Source organism: Pseudophryne corroboree, chromosome 7, assembly GCF_028390025.1.
Source record: "Pseudophryne corroboree isolate aPseCor3 chromosome 7, aPseCor3.hap2, whole genome shotgun sequence".
Classification (NCBI taxonomy): domain Eukaryota; kingdom Metazoa; phylum Chordata; class Amphibia; order Anura; family Myobatrachidae; genus Pseudophryne; species Pseudophryne corroboree.
Window position 1 is genome coordinate 378,785,667 of NC_086450.1, and position 10,861 is coordinate 378,796,527.

Sequence of the window (10,861 nt, forward strand, 5' to 3'; positions counted from 1 at the left end):
CTTTTTTCTTTAATTTTTCTTTGCGTCATGTGCTGTTTGGGGAGTGTTTTTTGAAGGGCCATCCTGCGTGACACTGCAGTGCCACTCCTAGATGGGCCAGGTGTTTGTGTCGGCCACTAGGGTCGCTTAGCTTACTCACACAGCTACCTCATTGCGCCTCTTTTTTTCTTTGCGTCATGTGCTGTTTGGGGAGTAGTTTTTTGAAGGGCCAGCCTGCGTGACACTGCAGTGCCACTCCTAGATGGGCCAGGTGTTTGTGTCGGCCACTTGGGTCGTTGAGCTTAGTCACACAGCTACCTCATTGCGCCTCTTTTTTTCTTTGCGTCATGTGCTGTTTGGGGAGTGTTTTTTGGAAGGGCCATCCTGCGTGACACTGCAGTGCCACTCCTAGATGGGCCAGGTGTTTGTGTCGGCCACTTGGGTCGCTTAGCTTAGTCATCCAGCGACCTCGGTGCAAATTTTAGGACTAAAAATAATATTGTGAGGTGTGAGGTGTTCAGAATAGACTGAAAATGAGTGGAAATTATGGTTTTTGAGGTTAATAATACTTTGGGATCAAAATGACCCCCAAATTCTATGATTTAAGCTGTTTTTTAGGGTTTTTTGAAAAAAACACCCGAATCCAAAAAAAACACACCCGAATCCAACAAAAAAAATTCGGTGAGGTTTTGCCAAAACGCGTTCGAACCCAAAACACGGCCGCGGAACCGAACCCAAAACCAAAACACAAAACCCGAAAAATTTCAAGTGCACATCCCTAGTGACAAGCAGTACAGTGTAAACACATGGGGTAATGAGCTCACTCTCCATCTATGGCCCTAGCCAACCCCTCACTTACTTCCGGTCCTAAGCTCCTCCACTCTGATCCCAGCTGATGCTGCTGACAGGGTCACGCCCAGCAGTGCTGGACTTGCCACAGCCTGCTTTCGATATGCCGCTGCTGCCCTTGACAAGGTTTCCCGGCTGACATGTGCAGCTGTGCAGTTATGTATTTGTGGCAAATAGCAGTGGTGGAAGCAGTCATCTCTTCCGTCTATGACAAGGGTGGGGAACCTTTTTTCTACCAAGGGCCATTTGGATATTTATAAAACCTTTCGGGGGCCATACAAAAATTATCAACTTAAAAATGAGCCTGGCCCCAGTAGATATGCCCCCAGTAGATATGCCCCCAGTAGTTATGCCCCAGTAGCAGGGCCGGTTCTAGGGCTTTTTGCACCTCGGGTGGGAAATAGGGGCATGGCTTCATACAGGGGGCATGGTCAGTTACGTCCCCTGTACAGTAGTAGTGCCGCTGAAATGCTGTGCAGTGCGAGATGATGTCATCGCGCACCGCACAGCAAAGGTCCTCTCCACGAATGGAAACTAGACGTGCACCGCACAGTAAAGGTCCTCTCCACGAAGGGAAACTAGACGCTACGCGTCTAGTTCCCTACACAGCGGGCAGCGGCAGCGGGACAGAGCGGGCAGCGGGGGGCAGAGCAGCAGGGGACGGCGCCCTCCGGAAGTCAGCGCCCCAGACAAAAGTCCTGCTTGCCTGTGGCAAGATCCGCTACTGCCCAGTAGATATGCCCCCAGTCAGTATGCCCCCAGTCACTTATTATGCCCCATTAGATATGCCCCGTCACTTGTTATGCCCCATTAGATATGCCACCAGTCAATTGTTATGCCCCATTAGATATGCCCCCTAGTAGCGACGCTTACACACACACATTAAAAGTAAAAATAGGATTTTAATACCTACCGGTAAATCCTTTTCTCTTAGTCCGTACAGGATGCTGGGGATGCTTCAAGAACCATGGGGTATAGACGGGATCCGCAGGAGACATGGGCACTTTAAGACTTTAAAAGGGGTGTGAACTGGCTCCTCCCTCTATGCCCCTCCTCCAGACTCCAGTTATAGGAACTGTGCCCAGGGAGACGGACATTTCGAGGAAAGAATTTATTGTTAAACCACGGTGAGCATTTTACCAGCTCACACCTCCAGTATGCCGCAGAACGTGGCATTCAATAAAACACCAGCCGACGGCATGAAGAATATGCAGCAATACACTGACATAAAACCTAACACAATCTATGTGTGCAAACACAACCAGTAACAGCATAACGCATGTTATGGCCTGAATAACATCAGCAACAGGCCTACTTAACCACAACACACCATGGCCTATATTTACTTATAATCCGAGTTTGAACGATTTGTGTTTTTTTTTCTAAGTCCCAACACGGGAATTCACTAAGCACAAATCTCGGCAGTGTTTGGGCTATTCGTAATGGTTTTCAAGGCTAATTTCAAAAACACGAATGAATAGACCTTCGGTCAAACGCGGCTGTTATTTCATACAACACGGGTATTCACTATTCATTCGTATTTGGGTGTTAGTCTCTGAGTGCTCAATTGCGGTCGTATTTTTTTGCGATTCGTTAAAAAAAGCGGAAAAAAAAATAGACCTGCTTTTTTCAGGCTTGTTTACATGTGTTGCAACTAACAAATCACTCACACCTGAATTAGGATGCCTATAAAAGGATCTTAGGCCCATTTCAATCCACCTACACTCAGAAATGGCAGCAGGACTGTGGGTCAGTGATATTTTGTGTGCTGTGGGATTCCTCAGACTCAGACATCAGCCTGTAAGTAACCAGGGCCAAGAAACTGATCATGGTCAGCAGGTTGTACAGTTTCCGCGGAGGCCTCATTTTTTTAGGGGGCGTTTAAACTAGAGATGAGCGGGTTCGGTTTCTCTGAATCCGAACCCGCCCGAACTTCATGTTTTTTTACACGGGTCCGAGCGACTCGGATCTTCCCGCCTTGCTCGGTTAACCCGAGCGCGCGCCGAACGTCATCATCACGCTGTCGGATTCTCGCGAGGCTCGGATTCTATCGCGAGACTCGGATTCTATATAAGGAGCCGCGCGTCGCGGCCATTTTCACACGTGCATTGAGATTGATAGGGAGAGGACGTGGCTGGCGTCCTCTCCGTTTAGAAATTAAAATAGATAGGAGAGTGAGAGTGAGACACTTCATTTACTTACTGGAGCTTAGGAGGAGTTATACTAGTGACTGATGACCACTGACCAGTGACCTGACCACCAGTGCAGTTTTATAATTTATTATTATTTAATAATCCGTTCTGTTCTTGTTCTCTGCCTGAAAAAAACGATACACAGTGACTCAGTCACACTCACATACCATATCTGTGCTCAGCCCAGTGTGCTGCATCATCTATGTATAATATCTGACTGTGCTCACACAGCTTAATTGTGGGGGAGACTGGGGAGCAGTTATAGGTTATAGCAGGAGCCAGGAGTACATATTAAACAGTGCACACTTTTGCTGCCAGAGTGCCACTGCCAGTGTGACTGACCACTGACCACTGTGACCAGTGACCTGACCACACTGACCACCAGTATAGTATATTGTGATTGAATGTCTGCCTGAAAAAGGACACTCGTCGTGTGACTTGTGTGGTGTTTTTTTATTCTATAAAAATTAAAAAACTCATTCTGCTGACAGACAGTGTCCAGCAGGTCCGTCATTATATAATATATACCTGTCCGGCTGCAGTAGTGATATATATATATTTTTTATATCATTATTTATCATCCAGTCTATACTAGCAGCAGACACAGTACGGTAGTTCACGGCTGTAGCTACCTCTGTGTCGGCACTCGGCAGTCCATCCATAATTGTATACCACCTACCCGTGGTTTTTTTTTTCTTTCTTCTTTATACATACTACATCTCATTATCATCCAGTCTATATTAGCAGCAGACACAGTACAGTACGGTAGTCCACGGCTGTAGCTACCTCTGTGTCGGCACTCGGCAGTCCATCCATAATTGTATACCACCTACCCGTGGTTTTTTTTTTCTTTCTTCTTTATACATACTACATATCATTATCATCTAGTCTATATTAGCAGCAGACACAGTACAGTACGGTAGTCCACGGCTGTAGCTATCTCTGTGTCGGCACTCGGCAGTCCATCCATAATTGTATACCACCTACCCGTGGTTTTTTTTTTCTTTCTTCTTTATACATACTACATCTCATTATCAACCAGTCTATATTAGCAGCAGACACAGTACAGTACGGTAGTCCACGGCTGTAGCTACCTCTGTGTAGGCACTCGGCAGTCCATCCATAATTGTATACCACCTACCCGTGGTTTTTTTTTTTTCTTCTTTATACATACTACATCTCATTATCATCCAGTCTATATTAGCAGCAGACACAGTACAGTACGGTAGTCCACGGCTGTAGCTATCTCTGTGTCGGCACTCGGCAGTCCATCCATAATTGTATACCACCTACCCGTGGTTTTTTTTTCTTTCTTCTTTATACATACATACTACATCTCATTATCATCCAGTCTATATTAGCAGCAGACACAGTACAGTACGGTAGTCCACGGCTGTAGCTACCTCTGTGTCGGCACTCGGCAGTCCATCCATAATTGTATACCACCTACCCGTGGTTTTTTTTTTTCTTTCTTCTTTATACATACTACATCTCATTATCAACCAGTCTATATTAGCAGCAGACACAGTACAGTACGGTAGTCCACGGCTGAAGCTACCTCTGTGTCGGCACTCGGCAGTCCATCCATAATTGTATACCACCTACCCGTGGTTTTTTTTTCTTTCTTCTTTATACATACTACATCTCATTATCAACCAGTCTATATTAGCAGCAGACACAGTACGGGAGTTCACGGCTGTAGCTACCTCTGTGTCGGCACTCGGCAGTCCATCCATAATTGTATACCACCTACCCGTGGTTTTTTTTTTCTTTCTTCTTTATACATACATACTACATCTCATTATCATCCAGTCTATATTAGCAGCAGACACAGTACAGTACGGTAGTCCACGGCTGTAGCTACCTCTGTGTCGGCACTCGGCAGTCCATCCATAATTGTATACCACCTACCCGTGGTTTTTTTTTCTTTCTTCTTTATACATACTACATCTCATTATCAACCAGTCTATATTAGCAGCAGACACAGTACAGTACGGTAGTCCACGGCTGTAGCTACCTCTGTGTCGGCACTCGGCAGTCCATCCATAATTGTATACCACCTACCCGTGGTTTTTTTTTTCTTTCTTCTTTATACATACTACATCTCATTATCAACCAGTCTATATTAGCAGCAGACACAGTACGGGAGTTCACGGCTGTAGCTACCTCTGTGTCGGCACTCGGCAGTCCATCCATAATTGTATACCACCTACCCGTGGTTTTTTTTTTCTTTCTTCTTTATACATACATACTACATCTCATTATCATCCAGTCTATATTAGCAGCAGACACAGTACAGTACGGTAGTCCACGGCTGTAGCTACCTCTGTGTCGGCACTCGGCAGTCCATCCATAATTGTATACCACCTACCCGTGGTTTTTTTTTTCTTTCTTCTTTATACATACTACATCTCATTATCAACCAGTCTATATTAGCAGCAGACACAGTACAGTACGGTAGTCCACGGCTGTAGCTACCTCTGTGTCGGCACTCGGCAGTCCATCCATAATTGTATACTAGTATCCATCCATCTCCATTGTTTACCTGAGGTGCCTTTTAGTTGTGCCTATTAAAATATGGAGAACAAAAATGTTGAGGTTCCAAAATTAGGGAAAGATCAAGATCCACTTCCACCTCGTGCTGAAGCTGCTGCCACTAGTCATGGCCAAGACGATGAAATGCCAGCAACGTCGTCTGCCAAGGCCGATGCCCAATGTCATAGTACAGAGCATGTCAAATCCAAAACACCAAATATCAGTAAAAAAAGGACTCCAAAACCTAAAATAAAATTGTCGGAGGAGAAGCGTAAACTTGCCAATATGCCATTTACCACACGGAGTGGCAAGGAACGGCTGAGGCCCTGGCCTATGTTCATGGCTAGTGGTTCAGCTTCACATGAGGATGGAAGCACTCAGCCTCTCGCTAGAAAACTGAAAAGACTCAAGCTGGCAAAAGCACCGCAAAGAACTGTGCGTTCTTCGAAATCCCAAATCCACAAGGAGAGTCCAATTGTGTCGGTTGCGATGCCTGACCTTCCCAACACTGGACGTGAAGAGCATGCGCCTTCCACCATTTGCACGCCCCCTGCAAGTGCTGGAAGGAGCACCCGCAGTCCAGTTCCTGATAGTCAGATTGAAGATGTCAGTGTTGAAGTACACCAGGATGAGGAGGATATGGGTGTTGCTGGCGCTGGGGAGGAAATTGACCAGGAGGATTCTGATGGTGAGGTGGTTTGTTTAAGTCAGGCACCCGGGGAGACACCTGTTGTCCGTGGGAGGAATATGGCCGTTGACATGCCTGGTGAAAATACCAAAAAAATCAGCTCTTCAGTGTGGAGGTATTTCAACAGAAAAGCGGACAACAGGTGTCAAGCCGTGTGTTGCCTTTGTCAAGCTGTAATAAGTAGGGGTAAGGACGTCAACCACCTCGGAACATCCTCCCTTATACGTCACCTGCAGCGCATTCATAATAAGTCAGTGACAAGTTCAAAAACTTTGGGCAACAGCGGAAGCAGTCCACTGACCAGTAAATCCCTTCCTCTTGTAACCAAGCTCACGCAAACCACCCCACCAACTCCCTCAGTGTCAATTTCCTCCTTCCCCAGGAATGCCAATAGTCCTGCAGGCCATGTCACTGGCAATTCTGACGAGTCCTCTCCTGCCTGGGATTCCTCCGATGCATCCTTGCGTGTAACGCCTACTGCTGCTGGCGCTGCTGTTGTTGCTGCTGGGAGTCGATGGTCATCCCAGAGGGGAAGTCGTAAGCCCACTTGTACTACTTCCAGTAAGCAATTGACTGTTCAACAGTCCTTTGCGAGGAAGATGAAATATCACAGCAGTCATCCTGCTGCAAAGCGGATAACTGAGGCCTTGACAACTATGTTGGTGTTAGACGTGCGTCCGGTATCCGCCGTTAGTTCACAGGGAACTAGACAATTTATTGAGGCAGTGTGCCCCCGTTACCAAATACCATCTAGGTTCCACTTCTCTAGGCAGGCGATACCGAGAATGTACACGGACGTCAGAAAAAGACTCACCAGTGTCCTAAAAAATGCAGTTGTACCCAATGTCCACTTAACCACGGACATGTGGACAAGTGGAGCAGGGCAGGGTCAGGACTATATGACTGTGACAGCCCACTGGGTAGATGTATGGACTCCCGCCGCAAGAACAGCAGCGGCGGCACCAGTAGCAGCATCTCGCAAACACCAACTCTTTCCTAGGCAGGCTACGCTTTGTATCACCGCTTTCCAGAATACGCACACAGCTGAAAACCTCTTACGGCAACTGAGGAAGATCATCGCGGAATGGCTTACCCCAATTGGACTCTCCTGTGGATTTGTGGCATCGGACAACGCCAGCAATATTGTGTGTGCATTAAATATGGGCAAATTCCAGCACGTCCCATGTTTTGCACATACCTTGAATTTGGTGGTGCAGAATTTTTTAAAAAACGACAGGGGCGTGCAAGAGATGCTGTCGGTGGCCAGAAGAATTGCGGGACACTTTCGGCGTACAGGCACCACGTACAGAAGACTGGAGCACCACCAAAAACTACTGAACCTGCCCTGCCATCATCTGAAGCAAGAAGTGGTAACGAGGTGGAATTCAACCCTCTATATGCTTCAGAGGTTGGAGGAGCAGCAAAAGGCCATTCAAGCCTATACAATTGAGCACGATATAGGAGGTGGAATGCACCTGTCTCAAGCGCAGTGGAGAATGATTTCAACGTTGTGCAAGGTTCTGCTGCCCTTTGAACTTGCCACACGTGAAGTCAGTTCAGACACTGCCAGCCTGAGTCAGGTCATTCCCCTCATCAGGCTTTTGCAGAAGAAGCTGGAGACATTGAAGGAGGAGCTAAGACGGAGAGATTCCGCTAGGCATGTGGGACTTGTGGATGGAGCCCTTAATTCGCTTAACAAGGATTCACGGGTGGTCAATCTGTTGAAATCAGAGCACTACATTTTGGCCACCGTGCTCAATCCTAGATTTAAAGCCTACCTTGGATCTCTCTTTCCGGCAGACACAAGTCTGCTGGGGTTGAAAGACCTGCTGGTGAGAAAATTGTCAAGTCAAGCGGAATGCGACCTGTCAACATCTCCTCCTTCACATTCTCCCGCAACTGGGGGTGCAAGGAAAAGGCTCAGAATTCCGAGCCCACCCGCTGGCGGTGATGCAGGGCAGTCTGGAGCGACTGCTGATGCTGACATCTGGTCCGGACTGAAGGACCTGACAACGATTACGGACATGTCGTCTACTGTCACTGCATATGATTCTCTCAACATTGAAAGAATGGTGGAGGATTATATGAGTGACCGCATCCAAGTAGGCACGTCACACAGTCCGTACTTATACTGGCAGGAAAAAGAGGCAATTTGGAGGCCCTTGCACAAACTGGCTTTATTCTACCTAAGTTGCCCTCCCACAAGTGTGTACTCCGAAAGAGTGTTTAGTGCCGCCGCTCACCTTGTCAGCAATCGGCGTACGAGGTTACATCCAGAAAATGTGGAGAAGATGATGTTCATTAAAATGAATTATAATCAATTCCTCCGCGGAGACATTGACCAGCAGCAATTGCCTCCACAAAGTACACAGGGAGCTGAGATGGTGGATTCCAGTGGGGACGAATTGATAATCTGTGAGGAGGGGGATGTACACGGTGATATATCTGAGGATGATGATGAGGTGGACATCTTGCCTCTGTAGAGCCAGTTTGTGCAAGGAGAGATTAATTGCTTCTTTTTTGGTGGGGGTCCAAACCAACCCGTCATATCAGTCACAGTCGTGTGGCAGACCCTGTCACTGAAATGATGGGTTGGTTAAAGTGTGCATGTCCTGTTTATACAACATAAGGGTGGGTGGGAGGGCCCAAGGACAATTCCATCTTGCACCTCTTTTTTCTTTAATTTTTCTTTGCGTCATGTGCTGTTTGGGGAGGGTTTTTTGGAAGGGACATCCTGCGTGACACTGCAGTGACACTCCTAGATGGGCCCGGTGTTTGTGTCGGCCACTAGGGTCGCTTATCTTACTCACACAGCTACCTCATTGCGCCTCTTTTTTTCTTTGCGTCATGTGCTGTTTGGGGAGGGTTTTTTGGAAGGGACATCCTGCGTGACACTGCAGTGACACTCCTAGATGGGCCCGGTGTTTGTGTCGGCCACTAGGGTCGCTTATCTTACTCACACAGCTACCTCATTGCGCCTCTTTTTTTCTTTGCGTCATGTGCTGTTTGGGGAGGGTTTTTTGGAAGGGACATCCTGCGTGACACTGCAGTGACACTCCTAGATGGGCCCGGTGTTTGTGTCGGCCACTAGGGTCGCTTATCTTACTCACACAGCTACCTCATTGCGCCTCTTTTTTTCTTTGCGTCATGTGCTGTTTGGGGAGGGTTTTTTGGAAGGGACATCCTGCGTGACACTGCAGTGACACTCCTAGATGGGCCCGGTGTTTGTGTCGGCCACTAGGGTCGCTTATCTTACTCACACAGCTACCTCATTGCGCCTCTTTTTTTCTTTGCGTCATGTGCTGTTTGGGGAGGGTTTTTTGGAAGGGACATCCTGCGTGACACTGCAGTGACACTCCTAGATGGGCCCGGTGTTTGTGTCGGCCACTAGGGTCGCTTATCTTACTCACACAGCTACCTCATTGCGCCTCTTTTTTTCTTTGCGTCATGCGCTGTTTGGGGAGGGTTTTTTGGAAGGGACATCCTGCGTGACACTGCAGTGACACTCCTAGATGGGCCCGGTGTTTGTGTCGGCCACTAGGGTCGCTTATCTTACTCACACAGCTACCTCATTGCGCCTCTTTTTTTCTTTGCGTCATGTGCTGTTTGGGGAGGGTTTTTTGGAAGGGACATCCTGCGTGACACTGCAGTGCCACTCCTAGATGGGCCAGGTGTTTGTGTCGGCCACTAGGGTCGCTTAGCTTAGTCATCCAGCGACCTCGGTGCAAATTTTAGGACTAAAAATAATATTGTGAGGTGTGAGGTATTCAGAATAGACTGAAAATGAGGGGAAATGATGGTTTTTGAGGTTAATAATACTTTGGGATCAAAATGACCCCCAAATTCTATGATTTAAGCTGTTTTTTAGGTTTTTTGGGAAAAAACACCCGAATCCAAAACACACCCGAATCCGACAAAAAAAATTCGGTTAGGTTTTGCCAAAACGCGGTCGAACCCAAAACACGGCCGCGGAACCGAACACAAAACCAAAACACAAAACCCGAAAAATTTCCGGCGCTCATCTCTAGTTTAAACTTGAACGCATTGTCCGATGATATGGTCATACAGATGTTCCGTCTAAATCGTAACAACATTTTCCGTCTGTATGACCTTGTCAAACTGGGCCTAGACCCTGAGACAGCACGCTCTCGCTCTGTCTCAGGCCTGCACAAACTCCTGGCTGTGTTGCACTTTATGGCTACTGACAGCTTTCAGGCTGTGTCTGGGGATGTCATAGGAATCTCACAGCCCTCATTTTCTAGATTTTTAACACAGGTGATGTATACCTAACTACCTTCTCTGTTTATGTTTGGTTTTAATTACTCGGTGGCCAGTTCTGTCCTAAAATCTCAGGTTTAATTTTATTTCAAATATACACACAGGTGTTGGCTGTTTTGCAGCCCCACATCGATGCCTCAATCTGCTTCCCTACCCAGGAGTCTCAGTGGCATGCTGTCAGGGTAGATTTCTATGAGCTGGCTGGCATGCCCAATGTGCTGGGAACCATAGATTGCACACACATTCAGCTGAGACCACCTAGGGGCAGGCAGCACATCTATACTAATCGTCATCTAGAGCACTCCACAAATGTGCAGGTGGTTTGTGATGCAAATCTCAA